Genomic DNA, 11,935 nt, shown 5'->3' with positions numbered 1-11,935 from the left:
GCCACCATGATGACCGTTACAAGAGTTAGGCCTTTGTTTCAGGTATACCCCCAGTGGTAAATTTTTTCGCCCATTCTTTGCAGAATAGACATTACAACGACAGGAGACCCGCTCCTTTGCAATGGGAACAATGTTTTGAGGCCCTCATGCACGTCTCTATGCAGGGACAACGTGGAGCCTCCCAATTTTTGGCTGCCCTGCCAAAGGGCTATACTATAATACACCCACTTCCTGACAATGGACACTTAATGTTTTGAGGCCCTCATGCACGTCTCTATCCAGGGACAACGTGGAGCCTCCCAATTTTTGGCTGCCCTGCCTAAGGGCTATACTATAATACACCCACTTCCTGACAATGGACACTTAATGTTTTGAGGCCCTCATGCACGTCTCTATCCAGGGACAACGTGGAGCCTCCCAATTTTTGGCTGCCCTGCCAAAGGGCTATACTATAATACACCCACTTCCTGACAATGGACACTTAATGTTTTGAGGCCCTCATGCACGTCTCTATCCAGGGACAACGTGGAGCCTCCCAATTTTTGGCTGCCCTGCCAAAGGGCTATACTACAAAAGACCCACTTCCTTCCAATGGGCACTTCAGGTTTACAGGCCCTCATGCACGTCTCTATCCAGGGACAACGTGGAGCCTCCCAATTTTTGGCTGCCCTGCCTAAGGGCTATACTATAATACACCCACTTCCTGACAATGGACACTTAATGTTTTGAGGCCCTCATGCATGTCTCTATCCAGGGACAACGTGGAGCCTCCCAATTTTTGGCTGCCCTGCCAAAGGGCTATACTACAAAAGACCCACTTCCTTCCAATGGGCACTTCAGGTTTACAGGCCCTCATGCACGTCTCTATCCAGGGACAACGTGGAGCCTCCCAATTTTTGGCTGCCCTGCCAAAGGGCTATACTACAAAAGACCCACTTCCTTCCAATGGGCACTTCAGGTTTACAGGCCCTCATGCACGTCTCTATCCAGGGACAACGTGGAGCCTCCCAATTTTTGGCTGCCCTGCCTAAGGGCTATACTATAATACACCCACTTCCTGACACTGGACACTTAATGTTTTGAGGCCCTCATGCACGTCTCTATCCAGGGACAACGTGGAGCCTCCCAATTTTTGGCCCGCCCTGCCTAAGGGCTATACTACAATAGACCCACTTCCTTACAATGGGCACTTCAGGTTTACAGGCCATCATGCACGTCTGTATGCAGGGGCATTGGTGAACCTCACAATTTTGGACTGCCCTGGCAAAGGAAAATACTACAAAGACTCAGTTCCTCAAAATGGGCACATTAGACTCAGAGGCCTTTATGTACGTCTCTTCTCAGGGACATCGGAGTGCCACACAATGTTTTACGTAAAATCTTTCATGTATTGATCTCAAAAAGTAACATACATTAGCTCTATCTCACTATTGGGTATGTGCCCTTAACATTTCCGCTATGAAAAATCATTTTGGTGTCATTTTGGAAGGTTTTCTGGTGAGTCCGTAAAAATGGCGTAAAACGCGGACAAAATTATTCACAGCTGTGACTTTTGAGTGATAAATGCTTCAAGGGGTCTTCCCCATGCTGTTGCCATGTCATTTGAGCACTCTTCGGAGACTTTTGTGCCATTTTTAGGGTTTCTACATGCTGCCGGTGGTCATTTCACAAAAATACTCGGGTCTCCCATAGGATAACATTGGGCTCGGTGCTCGGGCCGAGTACACGAGTATCTTGGGAGGCTCGGCCCGAGCTTCGAGCACCCGAGCTTTTTAGTACTCGCTCATCACTACTAATAAACCTAAAAAATAAAAATAAATTGAATAAAAATCATGAATGTTGTGTTATAACAGGAAATTCGGTGTAAGAATGAATATCCGGGATGAGAGTTCAGCGAATGAGTTATAGAAATTGTTACAAAAAGGAGTGTGTACGGTTTATGCGTAAATTTTCAGAATGCGTACATGAAAATTATATGTATGTGAGAATGTCCCCCATGCTTTGTAAAAAGTTATTTATGAAAATGTAAATAAAATATATAAAAATGCCTAATTATTTATAATTTATGAGAAAGATATATATGTATGGAAGAATGTTATAAGGTGTCCAAGAACCATAAAGAAAAAGGGTGCATATATAATGTTAGAGGTCTAGAGTTCCACCAGGCTATATCACCCCTAAAGAAATAGAAAGAAGACCTTACTACCTGTGTACCCCAAAAAAAGCTATATTTCGTAGCCAGGATTATGGTGGAGATATGCACAAATGAAATAAGAATATAAAGTAATACAATAAGATTATAAAACCAATATGTGTGCATTCATGCACCACCCGGTACGCTACCCTTGCCAAATTGCTCACTCTAGATCCCCACACGATCCATGAAGCCGTTCCCCCGGTCACACCGCCTGCTGCCGGTTCCCACTCATCCCAGGGGGAGTTAGGCGAGTGGTATCGAGAGCTACATGTCGGCACTGATGATACCCCCATACACCACAAGGAAGGGGTATACCAGGTGGTACAGGAGTATGAGCGGGTTTTTAGCAAGCACCCTCTAGATTTTGGGCAGATTAAAGGGGTTCAACACCACATCCCTACCGGTACACACTCCCCTATTAAAGAGAGATACAGGCCTATTCCCCCTGCGCACTACCAATGCGCCAAAGACATGTTGAGGAACATGAAGGAGGCAGGGGTTATTAGGGACAGCTGTAGTCCCTGGGCCGCTCCGTTGGTGCTGGTTAAGAAGAAGGATGGCACCATGCGGATGTGTGTGGATTACCGGAAGATTAACCAGATAACGCATAAGGATGCTTACCCTCTGCCCCGCATCAAAGAGTCCCTGGCCTCGCTGAGAACCGCTAACTACTTCTCCACCCTTGACCTCACCAGCGGGTACTGGCAGGTGGCCGTGGCACCGGAAGACCGAGAGAAGACTGCCTATGGGACCGTTTTGCTGTACTTGGATGATGTGATTGTGTACTCACAGACGTATGAAGCCCACCTGGAGCACCTAGCCGAGGTGTTCGCGTCCCTTGCCAAGTATGGGATGAAGCTGAAGCCCTCAAAGTGTCATCTGCTGAAACCCAGAGTGCAGTACCTAGGACATGTGGTTGGTGCGGAAGGTGTCGCCCCCAACCCCGAGAAGATCACCGCCATCCAAGACTGGCCGAGACCGACCACAGTGAGGGAAGTGAGGCAGTTTCTGGGCCTGGTGGGATATTACCGTCGCTTCATTAAGGGGTACACAAAGATGGCTGCCCCCATGCAAGACCTCCTCATAGGACAGACCAAGGGTGGTAGATCCCTAGTAGCCCCATTGGTGTGGGAAGAAAAGCATGAGGAATCCTTCCGCCAGCTGAGAACAGCCCTGACCGGAGAGGAAATCCTAGCGTACCCTGACTACAGCCGCCCATTCATCCTCTACACCGACGCCAGCAATGTGGGCTTGGGGGCTGTTCTATCCCAGGTCCAAGACAGAAGGGAAAAGGTAATAGCTTATGCTAGCCGAAAACTCCGACCGACTGAGAGGAACCCTGAGAACTACATCTCCTTCAAGCTTGAGCTCTTGGCACTGGTGTGGGCTATCACCGAGCGGTTCCGCCATTACCTGGCAGCAGCCAAGTTCACCGCGTACACAGACAATAACCTGCTGACCCATCTAGATACGGCCAAGCTGGGCGCGTTGGAGCAGCGGTGGGTGACCAGGTTAGCCAACTACGATTTCACCATCAAGTACCGGGCCGGCCGTACCAACGTCAATGCCAATGCACTCTCCCGGATGCCCCACCTGTCGGAAGAGGGGCCAGAGGATGATGACCTCGAAGAGATCGAGTTGCCTGCATTTCACCGGCCATTCACTGAGAAGGTGCACGTCTACCAACAACGGGTGAACCTGGATCCGCTGCCCCGACAGGACTGGCAGGAAGCTCAGGACCAGGCACCTGCTGTCCGCCTGGTCAAGACTCTAGTGGAACAGGGTTCTGCTGGGATAGACCCTGCTGCCCCTGCCGAAGCCCAACGTCTGTGGCAAGAACGGACCCGGCTATACCTACACCAGGGGAAGTTGTATCGCGAGCTGATTAATCCAAAGACTCACGAGAAGATCCGCCAGCTGGTGATTCCCCAGGCTAACGTGCCCACCGTCCTGCAAGCATACCATGATGGTGCAGTGCACTTCGGGTGGAAGAAGCTAGAGATGTTGTTAAGAGAGCGGTTCTATTGGAGTGGAATGCGGGAATCTGTGGAGGCCTGGTGCCGAGAATGTGGCCCTTGCGCATTGAGAAGGAAGGACGAGGCCAGCCAGAAGGCACCCCTACACCCGATCATTACACACCAACCGCTGGAGCTGGTTGCCCTTGACCATGTAAAGCTCACCCCCAGCCGAAGTGGGTACACCTACGCTCTGACCATCGTAGACCACTACTCGAGGTTCCTGGTGGTTGTCCCAGTTAAGGACTTAACCGGCCGCACCGCTGCTAAGGCTTTCCAGGCTTATTTCTGTTGACCGCATTGGTACCCGGAGAGGGTGCTTACCGACCAGGGTCCGGCCTTTGAAGCAGAGGTATTCCAGGAATTCTGCCAGTTGTACGGCTGCAAGAAAATCCGGACCACGCCTTACCACGCCCAAACCAATGGCATTTGTGAAAAGATGAACCACTTGGTCCTGGGCCTCCTCAAGACGTTACCACTGGAAGAGCGGAACCTGTGGCTGGAGAAGCTACCTGACCTGGTCGATATGTACAACAACATCCCTTCCAGCTCTACGAAATGCACTCCAGCATACCTGATGAGAGCTCGTCCCGGCCGGCTACCAGTGGATCTGGAAATGGGCTTGGAAGCTTCAGAAGCACTCCTGTCGACAGCTGAATGGGACACTCGGCGGAGGACACAGTACCGACAGGTCCAGGAGTATGTTGAAAAGAACTTGTGCCGGAGTCGGGGACAACAGGAGCAGTGCTTCAACAAGAAGGCGCCTGCCGGTTCCTTCCAACCTGGGGATGTAGTGCTGAAGCGGAAAAGAAGGGCCCACAAGCTGGATGATCAATGGGAAAAAACCCCGTATGTAGTCCAGCCCACAGGATGGGAGAATGAGAAGGCCTACCAGATCAGCCGTGACCAGGGGGGGACTTTGGCCACGGTTTCCCGAGACCACCTGAAGAAGTGCCCACCAGCATTGAGAGTAGCGGATGAGGCTCCAGTTCCCAGTCCAGTGGAGAAGGAAAAAGAGGTAATCCACACCATGATGGGTGATTTTCCAGCAGACTGGCCTACACAGAACGGTGCGGTGATCCTTCCAGTGATACTGTTCCCACAACCCGTGGATGAAGAAATGATGGAAACGGTTAACCGCGAGCCAGTGCCCAGGGATGTACCTGTACCCAGCTCCCCTACGCCTCCGCCTGCCCCACATGATAGCAGGGAGGAGGAACTGACTGTTCCCTCTGCCCCACTGCCTGTCACCACTGACACCGGACCCCGAAGGTCCACTCGCCCCAACCTAGGTAGACCCCCACTTAGGTACAGGGAAACTACTCTTTAACAGGGGGGGGCTTTATGTGTTGAGTGTACCAGTTTGAAAGTTTTAAATGATAAGTAAAGATGATCAACCAAAGAAGTTTACCTGATTGAACCGTGATTAAACCGGCCGTTGCCGGCAACTGTTGTCCCCGTAGGGACTGTGCAACCATTGCGTAAGGAACTGCTTACGGACAAGCCCGAGAACTTGCAGGGCAACCACAAACTTAGTGCAATGTAAATAAAAATGTTTGTTGGCTTGACACCGTTACCGCCTCCGGAGAGGCTGATTTGGGAGGATGGGCCTGGAGGAAAGGGATGGCCTAGGCCCGCCACTACCGTAACCGGTGGCGATCCTCCGGGGGTTCAGGGGTCCCCTTGGACGTGGGCCCCCTGAAAGAGACAGAACCCGCTCGGGCAACTTGGTGCTGGACTGGGGTCAAGGGGTGCTGCCCGCTTCTTAGGGGCAGCATCAGGGCCAGGTTGTTTGGGTGGGAGAAGAGCGGAAGCTGTACCGTTGTAAAATGTTTATGATGCTTTTACATGTTTTACCGTTTTATTCTTTTTCAGTTGTGAAAATAAAACCGCTGATGGACGGGCAGCCCGCGGACGGTCTGCATTTTACTATAGGGGAATGTGGCGCCCTGGACAAGCCAGGTCGTCACAGGTACTACACCAACACACTCTACACTCCGGCTAGGCACACCGAAGCTAAACACAAATCCTAGTTGCCTTCCTCCAGGGGCTGATGTCCACACCAGGGGGTGGGCCAGGCGGTTGATCCCACCCACCGAGGAGTTCACAGTCCTGGAGGCGGGAAAAGGAGTCAGATTAGAGATCAGTTTTGGAGTTAGAGAAGTGAAGAGGAGAGGAGACTGACCGTGTCCGGGTGTGTGGCCCGGGCACTCAGCAAGGTTGGCAGACGGTGGTGACCTTCTGCAGGAGAGGCTGATTGGAGTGAACCGTACGGACCGGGGATGGGCGGTGGCCCGCCGGTACCAGATCGGGGAGTGAAGAGAAGCCAGCACCATCCGGCAGGGCCTACGGACCCCGACCAGGCTAGGAGTCGCCGTAAAACCGGTCAAATCCGTTAGCGACAGGAACCTCCAGGGTTTCCCAGCAGTCAAGACCCGATTGAAGGCAACAGCTCACACCGTAGAGGGAAGCACAGTCACCGCCAAGGCTACAGTTCCCAGGGCCAGAGCCTGCGGGCAAAAGGGGCTCCCTCAGCATCCATCCAAGCTGGGGAGCGGGTTACCGGTGGGAAGCCCGCTAGATTTTGGGGGAATAAAAGGGGTCCAACACCACATCCCCACAGGTGCACACCCACCCATCAAAGAGAGCTATAAGCCAATACCACCTTCACATTGCCAGTGTACCAAGGACATGTTGAGCAACATGAAGGCGGCTGGGGTTATCCGTGACAGTTGTAGCCTTTGGGCAGCTCTGTTGATCCTGTTAAAAAAGAAGGACGGCACCACTCCCCGTATTGAGGAATCGCTAGCTGCATTGAGAACTGCAAATTATTTTTCTACCCTTGATCTCACTAGTCACTATTGGCAAGTGTCCGTTGCTGAGGCAGACCGGGAGAAGACCGCCTTCGCCACCCCTATGGGTCTCTGCGAGTTCAAAAGCATGCCCTTCGAGCTGTGCAATGCGCCAGGAACCTTCCAGAGGCTGATGGAATGCTGCTTGGGACAAGATTTTAGGGTGTATAAAAAGGGAGATTAGATCCCGTGATCCCAACGTATTGTTACACCTCTATAAATCACTTGTAAGGCTACATCTGGAATATGGGAACCAGTTTTGGGCTCCACATTTTAAAAAGGACATTCAGAAGTTAGAGTCAGTTCAAAGGTGGGCAACTAGACTACTACAAGGAATGGAAGGCCTCCCATATGATGACAAGTTGAAAAAGTTATTAAGTGATTATTGGCTGCAATGGGGCTTTCTGGCTGGTGCCAGCCTCTCTTCTTAGCACACAGGAACCACAATCCCTACACCATGCTTCAATGGATTCTCTCATCCCAGCCCAGTAAAACTACATATTTTACACAGTCATAAGCAGCCAAAAGGGATCTATTCTATTCAATTGCAAATGATCTAGATAAGACTGAGAATAAGATACTGCACGGGACATAGCAGAGTTGGTCAAGTTGAGTGGAGATGAGTTTGCTATTTGGCACAGCTTTTTGCATCAATAAAGCAAGTAAAAGGTGTGAAAGATAAAAAAAAGGGTGAAAGTGTGAAAAGTGAATTGGCCAAATTGAGGTGCATATAAAGTTTTTGCTTTCTTTCAATTCACTAATGGGGCTCATTTGAATCAGGTGAATTGAGTTCTGCTTTTGGAAACTGGGTTAAGAAGGGGTGCACCGGTCCTGGAGGTACTGCAATACCAGGTCAATGCGTGGAGTGGACAGAGCAAGATTTTTTCCATCTCCTTGTTCTAAAAATCCATTTAATATATGGTCCCCAGAGAGGGGACGTATCAGATATTAAACTGATAAGAACAGATTTAATTTTTTTTTTTTCTGTTTATCAGTAGGACTTCAAAATAACAAAGGTGATCGCCTCCCGTTGCCTGGGAACCGTCCAGGCACAAGAGGGCTATGTGTCACCAGAAGGCGCACACACTTCCTCAAGGCCGGCAGACGTGCAATCCCAGGCACCTTCCAGTACCGACCAAGGTAGCGTCCTCCGAAACTACACTTGATCTTAGCCAAAAGGCCGAGAAGCTATAACCCGAATTGGTTACGGCCTTGAGTGGCACCCTGGCCTATACCGGACACATCTTAGGGAGAGGGAGACAAACCCACGCCTACAGAAGACATTTTGTCACCCAAGCCAACCCTTGAAAAGGCTGTTTTGCAGAGCAAAAACAAGAAGAATGGTGCTTTTTGCAGCCGCCGCCCACTGCAATGAATCTGAATAACTCCTCCTTTTGGACACAAGCACCTCCCCTCCCCCTTGCAGTCTTTCCAATTCATGATACAAAAAGACGGACGGACAGGACAGGACAGGACAGGCTGCCTGACTTTCCGTCACTGCCACCCTTTGCCATCCTTGCCCGTAGAAAGCCCTTTCATCATCCCCAAACCCTAATCTTTTCCCTTCCCTTCCCAGATGCGTCTCACTCCCTTTCATTAGGAAGTGAGCGCAGCCTTTTCTCCGTTCTGCACATGCGCGACGTTAAACACAAATGCGCAGGCGTGCGTTCCATTACCCTCACTGCATTCCACTCCCATACAGGAAGTGGGCGCAGCTATTACTACGGTCGCACATAAAAGAACCCACGGCCACCACTGCACATAGCTGACTCCACCACAGGACACCCACTTCTACACCAACGCAGGTAAGACAGGATCGGCACCTCTATGCTCCCGTTACAATCAGGCTCAGTCACCATGTGATAACGCTCTCAACTCTTTAGTTGCAGGCTCCCCTTGCTTCACCTCCACTGGCTGTGCTGCCATTTCCTCTCCCACCTGGAAGGTATACTTTATTCCACTATTTTCCTGTTTCTCTCTTCCCCCTTTTCCCATAACCTACTTTTATCTGCATTTGTGGGGTATCTATATGCTATTTACATCATAGTTTTATTCATTAATATGGAAGGGAAGAGTGCCCATGAGAGTGTTGAACTGCGGAGAGCAAGAGATTAAGCTGCTCCGATTTGCCACCATTGATAAGCTGTTCTCAGTAGATACACATGCTATCCAAACAGCAGCATCCACCATTGCTTCAGCCCACCCATTCAGTGACAGCTCACCAAGTCAGCCAGAGGAGTGGTGTAAGGAATTACACGTAGGCACTGACTCCACACCTTCACATCACAAGAAGGGGGTCTACAGGCTAGTGCAAGAATACGAGCAAGTCTTCAGCAAACATCCGCTAGACTTTTGAAGAATAAAAGGGGTCAAACACTACATCCCCACAAGTGCACACCCACCCATCAAAGAGAGATATAAGCCAAAACTACCTGCACATTACCAGTGTACCAAGGACATGTTGAGCAACATGAAGGAGGCTGGGGTTATCCGTGACAGTTGTAGCCTCTGGGCAGCTCCGTTGGTCCTGTTAAAGAAGAAGGACAGCACCACTCCCCTGTATTGAGGAATAGCTAGCTGCATTGAGAACTGCAAATTATTTTTCTACCCTTGATCTCACTAGTCGCTATTGGCAAGTGTCCGTTGCTGAGGCAGACCGGGAGAAGACCGCCTTTGCCACCCCGATGGGTCTCTGCGAGTTCAAAAGCATGCCCTTCGAGCTGTGCAATTTGCCAGGAACCTTCCAGAGGCTGATGGAATGCTGCTTGGGACACCGAAACTTTGAAACGGTACTGCTATACCTTTATGATGTTATTGTTTATTCTAAAGCAAACAAGATTTTAGGGTGTATAAAAAGGGAGATTAGATCCGGTGATCCCAACGTATTGTTACCCCTCTATAAATGACTTGTAAGGCCACATCTGGAATATGGGGTAAAGTCCTGAGCAGGTTGATAACCATTGGTTTGAGCATGGTAGGGTGTAGTGCGCATCTTCCTGCATCGGTAAAAGCTGCAGAAGTCCTTGAAGATTTCCGCTTCAAAGGCTGTGCCTTGATCTGTGAGGAATCTCTCTGAGTAGCCATGAGGTCTGCATAAGTGTGCTTGGAAGACCTTCGCTGCAGTATGGGCCATTAGATCTTTGACTTGTACCACAACCATAAATCTCGAGTAGTTGTCTACCATCGTAAGTGCATACGTGAGCTCGCCTCGATATTCTGCAACAAAACTCCCTTTTTCGATTTCAGTTTCAGCAAACACTCCTCTTCCTGTAGAAAATATTTATCATTACCTAAGACAGTCATTCTAATGCATGACAATATTAAGGCAATTTAGTTAAAACTTGTTTTAACTCACCTTTAAGGGGATTGATGTATTTCATGGTCAATCCAGGTTTGTCAGTGATGGCACTGACATAATGTATGGCGTCTTTTTCGGGCGTTATCCTTTGCCTTTTCATTGTGAAAATCCAGTTGCCTATATCAAAGCAAATTCTACTACTTGTAAAGTATGCAGAAAATGAAATGTAGAACATATAACATCAACTGCTTAGGAACGCATCATAGGTTAGTACTTAAAAGGATATTGTCATGTTCTAGTCATAATGCAAGCTGGACATTTTTCATGTTACCCTGTAATCGCCGGCCTGTTCTAATGCTCACAAGCCAAGATATAGGCTCAGCTGCTAAGGCTTCCCTCTGCCTTCTGAATGAAACTTGAATATGTCTGGGTCACTGTGTATATAGCAGGTGCTCAGAAAAAATAAGAGTCAATTCAATAGAAATAGCTCTGGCACACTATAGTGATCAATAACGTAAGAAAAGAACTCTTGGAATGCTGAAAATTCTTTATTTGTGCAAAAGGATAATTCATCCAACGTTTCGACCTTGTTTTTAGGTCTTTATCAAGGATAAAGTTATCTAAGATCATAAAGGGTTACAAAACCATATAAACACGTAATTAGTACATAGTACAACATAACAGTACAATATATTGCTACTTGAGAGTACAATGGGTCAAATGACCATGATGCACATACAAAAAATTTTTCCAAAGCCATAGTGAAAACATTTGTACTGAGGAAAGAAAATTTCCACATGACCTATCTGGAGAAACATTCTGGATCAAACAACCAAAAATAGTCAAGCAGGTAAATACACACCTATATGGATAACAGGATGATATGTGTTCAATTGTATAGCGTCATTGCCATTAAGGTACAAATGGAAAACTTGCAATCCTATATAGTGAAGGAAATGAACACATATCATATCAAAGAACACAGGAACATGGGTGTGAGAAAAACCTCAATGTTTATACTTTGTTCTTTATAATGGTGTGAACATGTATATGTCTCAGTACCTTATGCACTTGAGAATTCTAGTGAGTAGATCATGAAAGCCTATTTCAGAACTGGAATCGGTAAATAATTGTAGGTGGAATCTAAATGAAAAGATGGTACAAGTGTTATCATGACACGTGGGCTATAACACAATGGACCGTGTGACAAAGAAGAAAGGAGAGAAAGAAGAGGAAGAAAATGCAACTACCTGTAACATTACGTGATAGTCACTGGTAAGTATCACTTGACAATTCAAGTGAAAAAGGATTCCTTTATTAAAGGGTTCTCAGTCGCCTCAGGATCATGAAATACTAGGGTAAATGATATGAGAATGGGTAAGAAGCACCACTAAAGGAAATATGAGATGCAGGACATATATCTATAAACCCCTGAACTACATGATAGAAATAAAAAGAAGAAAAAAGAAAAAAAAGAAGAAAGAAGAAGAACACATAGAATGCGGAAAGAGAATGGGTACAACTACCTGAGTTACTGCAGGGAGGCCCCTGGTTGGTATTGTGAGGGTTAGTG

The 11,935-nt window shown here is 48.2% G+C and overlaps 1 pseudogene; it reads right to left on the bottom strand.

The window, feature by feature from the left end:
- Positions 1-7,879: 7,879 nt before the first annotated feature.
- LOC142285888 (U2 spliceosomal RNA) lies at positions 7,880-8,085 on the bottom strand (annotated as a pseudogene).
- Positions 8,086-11,935: the final 3,850 nt, after the last annotated feature.

The sequence above is a fragment of the Anomaloglossus baeobatrachus genome, unplaced genomic scaffold (assembly GCF_048569485.1).
Source record: "Anomaloglossus baeobatrachus isolate aAnoBae1 unplaced genomic scaffold, aAnoBae1.hap1 Scaffold_63, whole genome shotgun sequence".
NCBI lineage: Eukaryota > Metazoa > Chordata > Amphibia > Anura > Aromobatidae > Anomaloglossus > Anomaloglossus baeobatrachus.
This window is presented reverse-complemented; position numbering and strand designations above follow the sequence as displayed.